We start from the raw sequence: 15,748 nt of genomic DNA, 5'->3' as shown, positions 1-15,748 counted from the left end.
TGAATTCTGTCCTTGTCCCTTTTATGCCCATATATGGACATCCCTGATGTCATCAATATTAAGCCCATATCTGGGAATGCCCATATGTGGACATATTGTGTCAGTCTGTGGTCTATGAGGTCAAACATCTATGATGTCAGACGTCAGTCATCTCCATATTTGGGATAATATGCCCATGTCGCTTCTCGCCCTTAGAGCGTCTTAATGGTATGCTATAGGCCTGTTGTTAATATATCAGAATGTGAGTATGTAGATCTGCTATTATCACTATCCCATATTAAAATAATGGGACGTTAAAGGTAGCCTATAGGCCTATACACCCCCATCACAAAATATTTTGTTCCAGGGACCCCCAGAAGCAAATTTTTGATTTTTGTCTATTCTGCATCTAGCTTAAGGCCACAGACCCGTTGGGAAACGAGTTTGGGGGCGACTTTGAAAGAGGGCGACTTATCTGGCTACCATACATCCGGACCTGCAAGTCTAGTATTTAAAATATAGGGTGAAAGTATCCAAAAATTAAAATAAGTCAAATGCTGACGGTGCATATAAAGGGGAAAAGGACAATGCAAAGGGAAAATGCAGACAATAAAAAAGGGAAACAGCATTTAGCTACTGCTACTTAATACAATAGGCGGGCCTATTAATTGATTGATTGATTGATTGATTGATTGATTGATTGATTGATTGAAGAATTTATTCGAAGTTTGCAATAGAAAAAAGTACAGTGTCATGACAAATCACTGGTACAAGGTCAACTAAAAAAGAAAGCCGAGGTTTATTTCCACAGGAACCACACTTTAAGTATCTCATATAAAATAATAGTAATAAAAATAAAAGACAGACATGAGTCAGAGGAACGCACACGCACGTGCACACGCACACCCCTGCACACCCACCCATCTCTGATCTCTCTATCTGCTCTTAATCCCGCATCTTAATCTTGTGATGTGCGGCTGGATTTCCCATAATTCCACCGGCGTGACGCAGTGAGAGACCATAGAGGAGTGAGTGAGACACTCACACTATGCTGAGCAGCAGAAAATCACCCTGTCTGACGTTCTGCTGGTGATGCCGAGCGACAGACAGACACAGACAGACAGACAGACAGCTGCACGCCACAGACACAACAAGGTAAAAAAGATATATATTATCGCATGTTTGTGCCCTTATTACAGGCTATTGTTTTAGAGCGAGAGAGAGAGAGAGAGAGAGAGAGAGAGAGAGAGAGCATATCAGAACACCTTCGGGCTATTATTATTGTTTCTGGACTGTGAAATCCTCCGGTGTTCATGCAACTGTGGGAGTGCACAACATAATGGAACTATAACCGGTGCGTTCAGGTTCGCGAGCTCTTCCATTTGTGGAATTAGAATTAGAAGGAAGGAAGAACATTATTTATGGACCCACCGGCGGTCCGCGGACGCGACGTTGAGAAACGGTGATTTAAAAGCAAGGTGAGAGAGAGAGAGAGAGAGAGAGAGAGAGAGAGAGAGAGAGAGATGATGATGGTGAAGCTGTCCATGGTGCTGAAAAGATAGAATATGCATAGAAGAAAATGTAATGCATATTATGTGTACGTTTTAAATAAAGTGTCTTTGTGTGTGTGTGTGTGTGTGTGTGTGTGTGTGTGTGTGTGTGTGTGTGTGTGTGTGTGTGTGTGTGTGTGTGTGTGTGTGCCGCGTGGTGTGTGTGTCGCCACGCCCGGCCCCGGCACCCTAACGTTGTCCCGCCGCTGGCTGCCCTGCAGTGACGCTGCATTCAACCGGCACGCTGTCACACCGGTAGCTGTGACCCTGTTAGTTAGGCCTGCTGCTACCTAGCAAAAAACCGCGCAGCATCATGCAGGGCGGGTGTTGCACCGAAAACTGTGCCCTGCCGGTGCATGCATATGGAGGAGAATCGCGTGACTGTCTTCTTCCATAGAGACAGAGAGATGCGGAGAAGAATTGGATGTTAAACGCTACTTGAAGCTAGTGTGCAGAAATATGAATAATGACTTTGTGAATATGTTTATATGAGAGAGAGAGAGAGAGAGAGAGAGAGAGAGAGAAGAGAGAGAGAGAGAGAGAGAGAGAGAGAGAGAGAGAGAGAGAGAGATTTGACCCACATCAGCGCAATAGAAACAGATTACATTGTGTCCCTCTAAACCTAATAATCTGTCTGTCTGTCTGTCTGTCTGTCTGTCTGTCTGTCTGTCTGTCTGTCTGTCTGTCTGTCTGTCTGTCTGTCTGTCTGTCATTGGTATGCAACTTAAGACAAATCTATCTATCTATCTATCTATCTATCTCTCTCTCTCTCTCTCTCTCTCTCTCTCTCTCTCTCTCTCTCTCTCTCTCTCTCTCTATCTATCTATCTATCTATCTATCTATCTATGCCTATGAATAGATAGATAGATAGATAGATAGATAGATAGATAGATAGATAGATAGATAGATAGTGTCAGTTGCTCAAAGCTTAACAGATTGACTTAATCGGTAGGGTAGGGTCACACCAGGTCGACATACAGTAACATACTGTAATGATGAAAGTCATTTGTAGCCTACTCAAGTATTTGAGTATTTGAGTAAATTGAGTATATACTGTATAGCACTGTATAAGTCATATACAGTATATACCCTATAATTCAAACATAGTGAAAGTAGCACATCTATACCGGTAAGCTCACCACGTGACGACACGTTTTGAGCTTGAGGATCTGCTGTTTCTGCCCTTTAAACAACTTGAACGTAGTATTTTTATTGCAGTTTACAATTTACAGTTTAGGTGCCGTTTGCAGAGAAAACAGCAAATTTGCCTTCCGTCTAAACGACAATGACATGACTCAAGTCTGGCTCACCATTAAGACCGGGAAATCTGTGTCATTTTATATTTCAGCTATATACAGTATACAGTATAGCAACATAATTATTAAAGAACTAAATATACTATGTATAAAACAGTGTTTGAGAACCGTGGTTCTCAAACATAGCAGAAACACACAGTGTGTGACCTTGTGGCACATCTGCAGCTGTTTATGAACATTTTGAAAAATCTTGAAAGTGATCGAAACATTTTGATTAATTTAGCAGTTTTTTTTTTTAACACAAATCTTCTCTTCTGGGGGTCCATGGCACTAAGCATTTTCTGATGGGTCGTCCACGGCCAATCATGTCGGGGTCCTTGGCAGGAAAAAGTGCCAGGGATTTACTGATTTAGAAGGCATGTGTAGAATCGGCCTCGGGTCTTAAAGGGTTACGGTGGTGGGGTGGTATTGCATTTGTCATCCTTCTCCTGTCAACATGTTGCCTGTCACAACATGCTCACTCATATTGCTGCTGTGTTTGCATATGCAGATGTGGGACTCTCTCTATCTCCATCTCTCTCTCTCTCTCTGACAGCTTACAGGGTCATTAGGTCGTTGCCACAGCAACACAATAGGGTCAGAGTGATGAGGTTATGTCGGTACAGAGAGTTCAGTGACGATCTGAATCTAATCCAACCCTGATGCTGATCACTCCCCAGTCCCCACTGCAGGAAGGACAGGAAAGAAAGAAAGAGAGAAAAACCACTGAAAAACCACTTACAGGCAGCAGCCGTTCGCAACTGGTAAAAACAAACCTACAGTAGCCCAGCCCAGACCTACACCCCCCTGCACCTTCTTTGTATATACTTTCTGTTTGTATAAACTTACTGTTTTTTTATTCTTTCATTTGTTTTACTTTTTTTTACTGACTATATCTACTGCATAGTACTGTGTTCTATTTGTCTGTCATTCAATGTTATATGAGATACTTTAATGGTTTCCTGTGGAAATAAGCTTAGTATTTTCTAGGATCTCCTTTTAGTAGACCTTGTACCAGTGAACTGTACCGTCATGAAACTGAAAGAAAGAAAGAAAGAAAGAAAGAAAGAAAGAAAGAAAGAACCTTGTAGTACTCTTTTGAGAGGTACAGCATAGATTAATGAGCAGTGCGCTCCAATTCAGTAAGATAAAGTAGGCTACAGTTAGTAAGAATTGTAATTTAGGCTATTTTCTGAAAGTGTTATCACTGTCAGTGATAGTGTTAGAAATCATCAGTCCATAGGTGGTAAAGTGCCTGCCCATATCACCACGGTGGTTGTGGGTTAAAATGTCACCGCATCTGGCTATCTCAAGCGTCTATACGAACTCAGTTGACCCGTGTTCAGGGGAGAGAAGCTGGGCGAGAGTGCGACAATATCACTGCATGTGCGCTACGTTGTCCCGGTGAGGGCTCCTCACTGGTAGGTGAGTCTGTAGGACAGGGGTTTTCAAACTGTTTTGACTCAGGGCACCTCTCTCTAGGTCGTCCTCAGACGACCTAGAGAAATAAACTCTTCGTCCACGGCACCCCTGAATTACACGGTTAATTTTTTGAATCTTATAGCATATTACGCTACGTTATGCACATCTTTCCACCAGAGGCGTCAATTGGGTATGGCAAGCTATGGCAGCTGCCATACCTACCACACTGCTTTCCACCTGAGATACAGTTTCACGGAGGAATATCCGTTTCCATTAGAACAGATTGAAAATAACGTTTATCCCTACTCTGTGGGGAGGTTTCACCAAAAATAGGCGTTGTGAGCTTGTAGATCTGCTGTTTTTGGTGAAGAGAGTTAGATGGAAAAATAACTCATCAGTGCAAATCAAGCATAGCCATAGAGCAGGGGTGGCCGATGGGCAACTTTGATGATGGAGAGGGCCACAACATTTCATATTGCTACGTCCTACTTTGTCATTCTAGTATCTCATACAAAAGAAGCAAAAATAGCAGATCTACAAGCTCCAAACGCATCTGTGTGTTTCAATGATAAAGCCTATTTTAGGATATCTACAAGCTCACAACATGACCTTGTAGATCTGCTATTTGTACCGTGATGTGACAAAGTATGTATCGGGCTCAACTGAACTGTGTGTGTGTGATTAACTTTTGTGTGTCGTTCAGGTGAATCGCCATGACAACAGAGCCCGGCGAACCGCAGGAGGCCAACCAGGCCACGCCCACAGAGGCGGAGTGTTTTCCTGAGGCCGCCGCCCACTCCACGCCCAAACAGGTAGAAATGATTCGTACATGTAGCATTTTAAACAGGATAAACTGTATATTCATGCAACAATAATGATAATGATGTGTACATACATATTTATCGTATTAAGTATACTAGTCCTTTCCCGGGGGTGTGCATAGTATATGAGGGATTGAATGTCGGAGTCTCAGAAGTAATGTTGGAGAACCCAGACGTATCATTGATGTCAGTCATCTCCAAATTTGGGCACTGTTTCAGCATGCGGCTGTTACCATGGCATATCAGTGATGTCAATTATCTCCAAATTTGGGCATTGTTTCAGCATGTGTCCGTTATCATGGAGGAAACGCATGTGCAGTACTGGCGGCGGTATCAGTGATGTCAATTATCTCCAAATTTGTCAGCATACGGGTTCTGGACAGGCAGACGGACAGACAGACAGACATCTGGTCGATTAATAGTTATTAGATAGATACATATAAGTACGTACTTACGTACGTACGCACTTAGGCTACATACATACATACATTCATTCATACATACATACATACATACATACATACATACATACATACATACATACATACATACATACATACATTCGATAATGTTCAGTAACTGTGGGTCTCTCCAGCTCTTTAATAAACATAAAACAATGTTTCCGGTCAGGATACCAAGCTCTTATGTCCGGACGCTCATGTTATGAGTCTACAAGAGGGTCACACATTTCAGCAGGTCTCCAATGTCACCGTAACCCTGACATCCTGTAGTGACAGAGGACAGAGGAGGAGGCAGAAATCTGAGCGTTGGAATTTGCCTTTACTGACTTTGACCTTCACACATTTTCAGGGTTGTGATACAAATTGATTATGAGATAGCACCGTTTCTGCCTACTCAGTCTTTGTCTCAGAGGAGGGCTGTGGACAGTTCAGATACCTGCCTACCTGATATAGCAATCACATACGTTTTTCAGAAAACTGTTAGGATTTAGAACACATTTTTAGAACTGTGTCCTCAGGTCCTATAATGGGTTAATAGCTTTGTGGAAGGAAGGGGTTATTGACTGGTTTGGTTGCTCCGAGCCTCAGTTGATGGATCAATGGTTGGTGGTGTTGAGAGAATACAGAAAAGGGGAAGAAGAAAAAAATATTTTCAAGCATCAAAAAAAGAGAAAGAAACAGCATTACAACAGCATAATTACCATTACAGTTCTGTAACTCTGAGAGTGCACAAATAGTTCCCTTTGTGCACTCACAGAGTTAAAAGAAAAAAAGAAATAAACTGGACTCTGTTGCGGAGCCTTGTGGTCAAAACTGACTGACTGAGGCCGCCACCGTCTGGTCTGGGTGTCCTTGTTTTCTCGTTCCTGCATTCAGCCAATCGAAGGCAGGGCGGGGCTTGGTATATTCTAGTTATCATTAAACAATACGCGTGAAAGAAAGTCTGATTGCTTTCCAATATGGCTGCTGTGCATAGAGCCTTTTGATTGAGCTATGGAGCTAACAGTGGCTGTCATTAAAACATTTGTCTGTACGGAAGGACAGCTCAAAAAGGAACGCTGTGGGGGCATAGTGCCCGAGGATACTTTGAAATGCAACGACACGTTGACAGGGTATTTGCACCGCTAAGATACATTAACACAATATGAATGTAATACTGGTCAGCAAAGTGTGACTCTTCTCCTCCTTTTCCACTTTCAGACTGGTGAGGGCGGGGCCTCCCACGGCTATGGGCAAGGCTCATTGGCCGAGGACACTGGCAGTCATCTGTCGTCCACCAGTCGCATCGCCAGTCGGTCTCCGGGCAGGACTCCTCTAATGTTCAGGACAGTACAAGTTAAAGTTACTCTGCTGGACCACACTCAATACTGCTGTACTGTAGAGGTACTGTTGCTACTTTTGAATAAGTATCAGGGTTTCCTGCAGCACTTTACAGGCCAGGCGCCCCGCCTGGCCAGAAAACCCCCCCGCCCCCCCAAGGGTATAAAAAAAAAAGAAAAAGAAAATGTTTTCAAAAAAAATCTTTTTTTCAAAAAATTTTTTTGTACCTTTTGGACCTCCAACAATGTACTAGGCATGATCGCGATCGCGAAATTGCATGTTTAACCCCCATACCAACCCTATCTTTCAAACATGGCAGCCATGTTTGTTTACATTTGAAGAAAACATAAGGGCTGGTATCTCCTGAATGCCTGAACGGATTTCCAAGCGAATTTTTTTGTTTGAAAGCTGTGAAAAGCGTGTACATGCATAGTGCATCATCTGTGCACGAATTCGTACACCAGCGTGCACACTATTTTTTTAACCCTTTGGTGGCGAACCGGCAATATAAGTTATTCAATGTTGAATAAATGTGGATGATAGCATGTAGTTGTGTTTTCCGTCATCATGGGCACATTCATGTGTTTTTTATAGGGCAAAAATAAGAATTAATATTAAAAATTAAGTGAATTAATTACTCAAATTAATTAATTCATTCCCCCCCTGGTCAAGACTTTTTCCTGCAGGAAACCCTGAGTATACAGTATTAACACTGACTGGATCATCTATGATGGCAACAATGTGTTTGTAATAATGTATTAATAATTTAAATGTGTGATGCGTTTGCGTTTGCGTGTGCGCGCGCGCGCGCGCGCGCGCGCGCGTGTGTGTGTGTGTGTGTGTGTGTGTGTGTGCGTGTGCGTGTGCGTGTGCGTGCGTGCGTGTGCGTGCGTGCAGAAGCGGGACAGAGGCTACGTATTATTTCTGAAGGTGTGTGATTACCTGAACCTGTTGGAGAAAGATTACTTTGCTATAAGCTTCAGAGACGCAGACAATAACAAGGTAACTTGTGTGTCTGTGTGTCTGTCTGTCTGTGTGTCTGTTTGTCTGTGTGTCTGTGTGTCTGTCTGTCTGTCTGTCTGTCTGTCTGTCTGTCTGTCTGTCTGTCTGCCTGTCTGTCTGTCTGCCTGTCTGCCTGTCTGTCTGTCTGTCTGTCTGTCTGTCTGTCTGTCATCCAGATGTTAATGATTGACAGATGTGTTGTCTTGCAGATCTGGTTGGATCCCGTCAAGGAAATGAAGAGACAACTCCGAGGTTAGAAACACGCATGCATGCATGCACATGTCTGATGCTCTTACCCATTCTAAAAGCACAGTACAGTTAAACCACAGACTTGCATGGCTTCTTGCTTTTACAAAATTCTTCACAATATGCATGAAAATCATAGACACTTCCCGAAACTTCACTGCTAGAAAATATATGGATATCCCTGGTGTCGTCAATATTATTAAGCCCATATCTGGGAATGCCCATATATTAGAGCCCTGCAAGCCCGACGGGACCTGACCATGGCCCGGCCCGGCCCGCCAAAACGTGCCGGGCTTGGGCTCGTTTCGAAACTCACCAACGGGCCTAGGGCCGGGCCCGGGCTCAGAACCATGCTCGGAACATTTCGCGCTGTGAATTTCACACATGACTTCTCTGTGTGCACGCTTAGAATGGAGTGTGGTGTGTGTGAGTGCTGCCTCCCATAGCCTTCTAGGCTAATAGCCTTCTAGGCTATGGGTTCTATCCGTATCTATAGCAACACAGCTCTGATTGGTTGTGACATGAATACATTAGCCAATGGAGAGCCGCAACGAGCCGAGGGCTTGACGGCTTTACTTCTGTCACACACTCACACAAGTCGACTCTGCGTAGTGCGTACACAGCGAGACTGGAAAATTAGGAGCACTACTGTAGTTTCACCCATTTCACCATCATTTCTCAAATAAATCGCCCTGTAACGATTCCCCGACCTCCCGTATCAGTTACGGGATGCGTGCGTGCGTCTTTACTCTTTAGTACTGGACGATAGCCTACTCTGTATTTTACAAGATAGCTTGTAACCACGGGCGGCAACGGCAAGCCGACAATAATATCAATATCTAATTGCTGTGAAGATATACAGTAACATAACAAACGGTGGGTGGAGGAAGATTTCTTGCGTTGTTTGTGATGTGTGTGTAATTACTTGCTATGCTGTTGTGTTGTGTTGACTTCTTTCATGTAATCAGAGAGCGCAAGACGAGCACAGCTATAGAGGGCTGTACATACGTCTCTCAGTCTCCGTCCTCTCCGACCATAGTTTTCGTCGGAAAGTTTCGACTTTCTGACGTGCGTGCAGCTTTCTGAACTCAAATGAGGAGTAATCCTTTTCAGAAGTTGCAAGAGATGTCATTTTGTAGTTGAACTGGACCATTCCGATGCAAATTTCGGTGGTCTGTGACAGTATGGACTCCCCTTGAGAGTGTAGCTGCAGCGCGCAGCAGTGAAAGCCACGCACACAAATAATTAATTAAATAATAAGGTGACAGGCTTCGGGCCGGGCTCGGGCTTTAAATAGTGGCACCAAACTGGTCATGGGCCGGGCCTGGACTGAAGTCCACGGGCCAGGGCCGGGCCCGGGCCCACATTTTAGGCCCGTGCAGGGCTCTACCATATATGTACATATTGTGTCAGTCTCTGTTGTTTCAGTGTGACCTCGAGGTCTCTTCTCGCCCCTTAGGGCGTATTACTGGCAGTTATAGGCTACTAGTTAACTGTACTAAGAGGCTACTAGTTAACTGTAATAGTTAACCAGGTTAAAGTGTCTTTCTGTTGGTCTCTCAGGCATTCCCTGGATCTTCTCCTTTAACGTGAAGTTTTATCCTGACCCCGCCCACCTGTCAGAAGACATCACCAGGTAGCTCCACCCACCTGTCAATCACAGCCAAAATGTTGTGAAATGAATCAATTAACTTAATGAAAGTAACTAACCTCATTAATGTAATAAATAGCCAGACCTAGGCTAAACCTTAGTACAATACACTCAGAGTTGTGTGTGTGTGTGTGTGTGTGTGTGTGTGTGTGTGTGTGTGTGTGTGTGTGTGTGTGTGTGTGTGTGTGTGTGTGTGTGTGTGTTCAGGTATTATTTATGTCTACAGATAAGGCAAGACATCGTTTCGGGTCGACTTCCTTGTTCGTTTGCCACTCACACCGTCCTGGGTGCCTACACCGCCCAATCAGAGCTGGGAGATTACGATATAGGTAAAAATACTGTCTGGTGAATGTAACTGTTGGTCTTGTCATTGCAATGCGCATGCGCCGACACACGTTCAGAGAAATACCGTAGGTAACTATTATTATTAACAACAAAGTTTATTCTCGCTAGTCGCAGTATGAGTTGAAATAAAAGATCAACATACCAAACGATTACTATACCAAAAGAAACGAAACGATTATACCAATTTAAACAATTTTTAAAAAGAATTGGAGTTCTGTTTCCGGTTTGGTCTTTGTGGGAATCTGTAGTTCACCTGATAACTACAACATGACATACTGTTGGTCGTTTTCGCTCCCGACCAGATCATTAACCCGAAATGCTACAGCAGTAGCAGTCAGTGGGAAGAGTTAATTGGCATAATGGCTCAATTGGAAGAACTAAGAATTTCAGTGTTTTGCGACCTGCTGTAGCGCCACCATGGGGCCGATTTGAAACATTGAGTGTGGGTGCAACATTGGGCGTGTCCAAGGTTACGAGGTGACATCTGACAGCTGTCACCATGTGTGTCTGCTCGCTGTGCACAATGGAGCCAGCACACAGATGGGCAGACAAGGGGAAATGACACTATAGGGATTTTTATCATCATAATAAGTAAGCTTAAACCGACAGCTTCACAAGAACAATGTTAGAGTAACTCAAAGATTCAAGAGGGAATCTGCATTTTATATACACAGATTCATCAGTGAAAAGGGGCGGCATACTTAGCTGAATGGTTATGGACCCCGCCTGGGGAAACAGAGCGGGGTCGATTCCAGGCCAGGGTAGCAATGTCGATGTGTGTAGCAGTCGATGTGTGTCCTTGAGCAAGACACCTTAACCCCTAATTGCTCACACGCTCTTTGTGGGCAGCGAATCAGCCGGGTTGGGTTGAAAATACTGAATCTCCCTTCGCGGGAGGAAATACTGTAGGTATCTATTAAAAGAAACCAGGACCCCCTAAATGTAACGTATATGGCCACAGATCTGAAAATAGTTTGTGCCAGGGACCCCCATGAGGGAAGATTTGTTAACATTTGTCCATGGAAAAAATATGTGAAAATAGCCTATCTATAATCTCACAGTGTGTCACATTGCGACACGCTTCGAGCTTGTACGTAGATCTGCTACTTGAAGGGTTTAAACCCTTCTTCATGTTGCTGGGGACCCCCTGGAACCCCCTCAATGCTCCCTGGGGGTCCCCCAGACCCCGCTTTGAGAACCAGCTTGTTTGTATTGTTCCAGAGGAGGTGGGGCCATCGGAGGGGTCAAACTACCTGAATGAGCTTCAGTTTGCTCCAAACCAAACCAGAGAAATGGAGGACAGGATCATGGAGCTGCACAAGAACTGCAAGTTAGTACACACACACACACGCACACACACACACACACACACACACACACACACACACACACACACACACACACACACACACACACACACACACACACACACACACACACACACACACACAGAACACTCACATACACATAAAGAAGCAGACAGTTTAAATGACATTTTCAAGAGCATTATAAAGAACCCGAAAACTTACTGTACCACTTCCAAGTACATTTGTCTTATATGTAACGCCAGTGTCACTATTCCAAAGCCGCCTCAGGTAAAACATTTTTGGGTGGGTAGATCATGTTGAGCTGGTCGTTTTAAAAGTAGCTCCCAAGCTGGGAACCCCTGATGTATCATAATGACTAGCCTACTCTGTGTGTGTGCGTGTGCCTGTGTGTGTGTGTGTGTAGAGGAATGTCTCCCGCTGAAGCTGAACTTCTCTTCTTGGCAAACGTTAAGAAGCTTTCCATGTATGGAGTGGATCTACATCATGCCAAGGTACACACACACACACTCCTCTGCTCTACACACTAAGGGCAGATTCACACCTGCAGTTCGGTAGAGTCGGTTGCAATTCAGGGGGTGAAGTTACAACATTGTTACATTTTTTCATTTGGTGCGGCTTCTGTTCACACTGCACGTTGTCAAGCACACCAAACATGTAAACAAATGTCACGCAGTTGTCATTCATTTATTGGACATAATTTCAAGGTAAACCTATGGAAGTCCATTGGTACTGTATATTATTGTATTTTCTATTTATGTTATTGTGTTTTAAATTTATTTCATTGTCGATTTTATTTCATTGTGGTAGGTCTATCTATGTGTTATTACATTTTCACACCAATGGACAAACTCACTGACTTCAGGGTTAATCCTTACCATGTTTCAGGGATCGCAAGTCGGTCGTTCACAACGGGTCGTGGACAGACCTGTTGTGAGCTTGTAGATTGGCTATTTTCGACGTGTAACCAACCGCCAGAGTTATCAAGCTTTACCGGGATACGCAACACAGAGCTGCAGGTGCTAGGTGGTTCACTTGCTATATTTGGTTGGGATTTCAGTACAGTGAACCGAACTCTGATGAACCGAGACCCCAGTTGTTTGGCGAACCAGGGTTCGTTTGCGTTCACACCAGCGCAAACAAACCTCACTTTCCGACAATGCCAAGTGTGAAGGCACCCAACGAGCTACGACATTATCATTTGAATGTTTGCAAACTGCACTTCCGTCATCTGTAAAACAGTGAATAATTGCCCACACTTAAACTGTATGAGACCTGTAATGAATGTGTCTATTATGAAATGAAACTAAGTATGCGTGTGTGTGTGTGTGTGTGTGTGTGTGTGTGTGTGTGTGTGTGTGTGTGTGTGTGTGTGTGTGTGTGTGTGTGTGTGTGTGTGTGTGTGCGCGCGCGCGTGTGCAGTGGTGTGATATGGATTTTAGAAGTGTGGGTCCTCTAAATTCATGACGTCATGCGCACACGCTGTTTTTATTGTTAAGTGTGTGTTTAGTGTGTGCATATGAGGCGCGCGTGCATGCAGCAAAATAAGTGTGGGCTCGCTGAGCCCATGCGCGCCCATGGCATCTCACCCCTGTGCGTGTGTGTGTGTGTGTGTGTGTGCGTGCGTGCGTGCGTGTGTGTGTGTGTGTGTGTGTGTGTGTGTGTGTACAGGACTCAGAGGGTGTGGCCATCATGCTGGGGGTGTGTTCCAGTGGGTTATTGATCTACAGAGACAGACTGAGGATCAATAGGTTCTCCTGGCCCAAAATCCTCAAGATCTCCTACAAGAGAAACAACTTTTATATCAAGATCACACCGGGAGAGGTAACACACACACACAAGCACTCACGCACACAAGCACGCACATATCTTTGTTTCCAGGCTAGGCTGTGACTTATCTGTCAATAATCCAATTGTACAGTTTAAGTGGAGGGCAATCGGTTGCCCTGCCGCCTCACAGCTAGAAGATCCTGGGTTCGATTCCCGCTGGGGGTGTGTTCTCCCCTCCTCGTCATTAGTGCCCACACCCTAAGTGGGGTTGGCGAAAAGCCCTTTCTGTGTGGAGTTTGCATGTTCACCCCGTGTCTCCTAGGGTGGGTAAACATGCCGTAATCCTGGTCTTTATACTGCCTCCCCCTGGCCAGCCGGGGCTCTTGATGGAGGGGAAAGGAACTGGTTGGAATAACGTGTTCCTTCCACACGCTACAGTACGTCCAGCTGGGGAATCTCTCCCCTGTCAGGTGGAAAGAAGCGGCTTGGACTCCTCATGCATAGAAGGAAGCATGAGGTCAGTCCGTTGCTCTCCCCAGGTTGGCAGAAGGAGTGTAGCGCCTAGGATTACATTAGATAATTGGCACTGGGTGAAAAATGGGTTGCAAAATAAAAATGTAAAAAGATAAATATAATAATCCAATTGTACAACTTGAAATAGTTCACTGTTTCTCTCTCTCTCTCTAGTTTGAACAGTTTCAGTCTACTATTGGCTTTAAGCTTCAGAACCACAGATCTGCCAAACGACTTTGGAAAGTTTGCGTGGAACACCACACATTCTTCAGGTAAGTGCGTGTGTGTGTGTGTGTGTGTGTGTGTGTGTGTGTGTGTGTGTGTGTGTGTGTGTGTGTGTGTGTGTGTGTGAGTGTACTTAATATCTTGATTGGTTTGAACAAAATGGTTTGTCCATTATACAATGATAGGTAACACTGGGAAACACAGATTCATAGAACTCTACGGCAACAGAGTGAACACATACTGATCTGTCTGTCTGTCTAACTGCCTGCTTGTCTGTCTGTCTGTCCGTCAGGTCGGTGGCCCCAGAAGAACCTCCCAAGCGGTTCCTGAACCTGGGCTCAAAGTTCCGCTACAGTGGGAGGACTCACATGCAGACCCGCCGCGCCAGCTCCCAGATCGCCAGGCCCGCCCCCCTGTTCCAGCGCTCCACCAGCAAGAGCCGCAGTTTAGATGGAGGTACTGGTGCTATGAATACTATGAATACTAACTACTACTAATACTAACTACTTCTAGTCGTAATACTATGACCACTACTACTGTTGTATACTATGACCACTACTACTGTTGTACTACTACTACTACTACTATTACTTTTACCAGTACAAGCACTAGTACTACTACTACTACTACTACTTCTACTATTACCTTTACCAGTACAATCACTACTACTACTACTACTACTACTACTACTATTACTTTTACCAGTACAAGCACTACTACTACTACTACTACTACTACTACTACTTCTACTACTATTTCTACTACTACTACTACTACTACAGATACCTTTACCAGAACCACTACTACTACTACTACTACTTACTTCTACTACTTCTACTACTACTACTACTACTACTACAAATACCTTTATCAGCACCAATACTACTACTACTACTACTACTACTACTACTACTACTACTACTACTACTACTACTACTATTAAGATAAGCAAGTAAGAAGTTTACTTTCGAAGCTGGTCTGTAGGATGAAGTTAACCATAATGAGGATTTGGAATTTTACTCAGAAGCTTCAGATGGAGTCTGCGGTGCCAGACAGTGGCTCAAGTGGCTGTGAGGTCCAGTATTACCGCCCCAGCTTTCTCTTTTACTTGAAGCTGTCTTCGATGTCTTGTGTGAGTAGTGTTCCCTGGTCCGTGTGCGACCTGCTCCGGCAAAAAGCGGCCTGTTCACTCATGAGTTGTGGGTCCACCACTGGCTCAATGGGGCTGTGGACCATCCTCTCAAGAATTAAATGGGACACAGAGTAGTGAGATGGCTTTGCACAAAGGGTTTAACGTCACGCCTAAAGCCAGGTTTAGGCTGGTCCGGTGCATCTCAGGAGCGGGACTTGAATACGCAGAAGGAAGGCACTGGAGCAAACTCAGACTGTTTAAGCCTTTCTTTATTTACAGGGTGACCTGACGAAGATGTATTGACATCGAAACGTTTTCACTTTATTTGCCTGCACCTTGTAAATAAAAAAAGGCTTAAACAGTCGTTTTTTTGCTCAAGTGCCTTCCTTCTACATAGGCTATGTAGTGAGATGGCTTTGTATTCCTTGGGGTCTTCCACAGGTTTGTTTGGCTTCCGCAGGGCTAGGCCAGCAGTATGGACAGCTTTTTGGAAGAGTGCCGTTGCTGTCACCATCTTCCCTGGACCTAGCTTGCTGATGGTCACGCTAGAAGTGGCTGCATTCTTTATCCCAACCTGGGATATAACTCCCGTTGTAGCCCCCTGGGGTGGTTCTCTTGGATGCCCCTATGAGGACTGGGCAACATTCATATCATCCACATCGGAAGAATCTGTTTCTGTGGGACTGACCTG

Source organism: Nannobrachium achirus (assembly GCF_963921795.1).
Source record: "Nannobrachium achirus genome assembly, chromosome: 24".
NCBI classification, from domain to species: Eukaryota; Metazoa; Chordata; class Actinopteri; order Myctophiformes; family Myctophidae; genus Nannobrachium; species Nannobrachium achirus.
The sequence above is the reverse complement of the archived record's forward strand: the minus strand, read 5'-3'. Positions refer to the sequence as shown.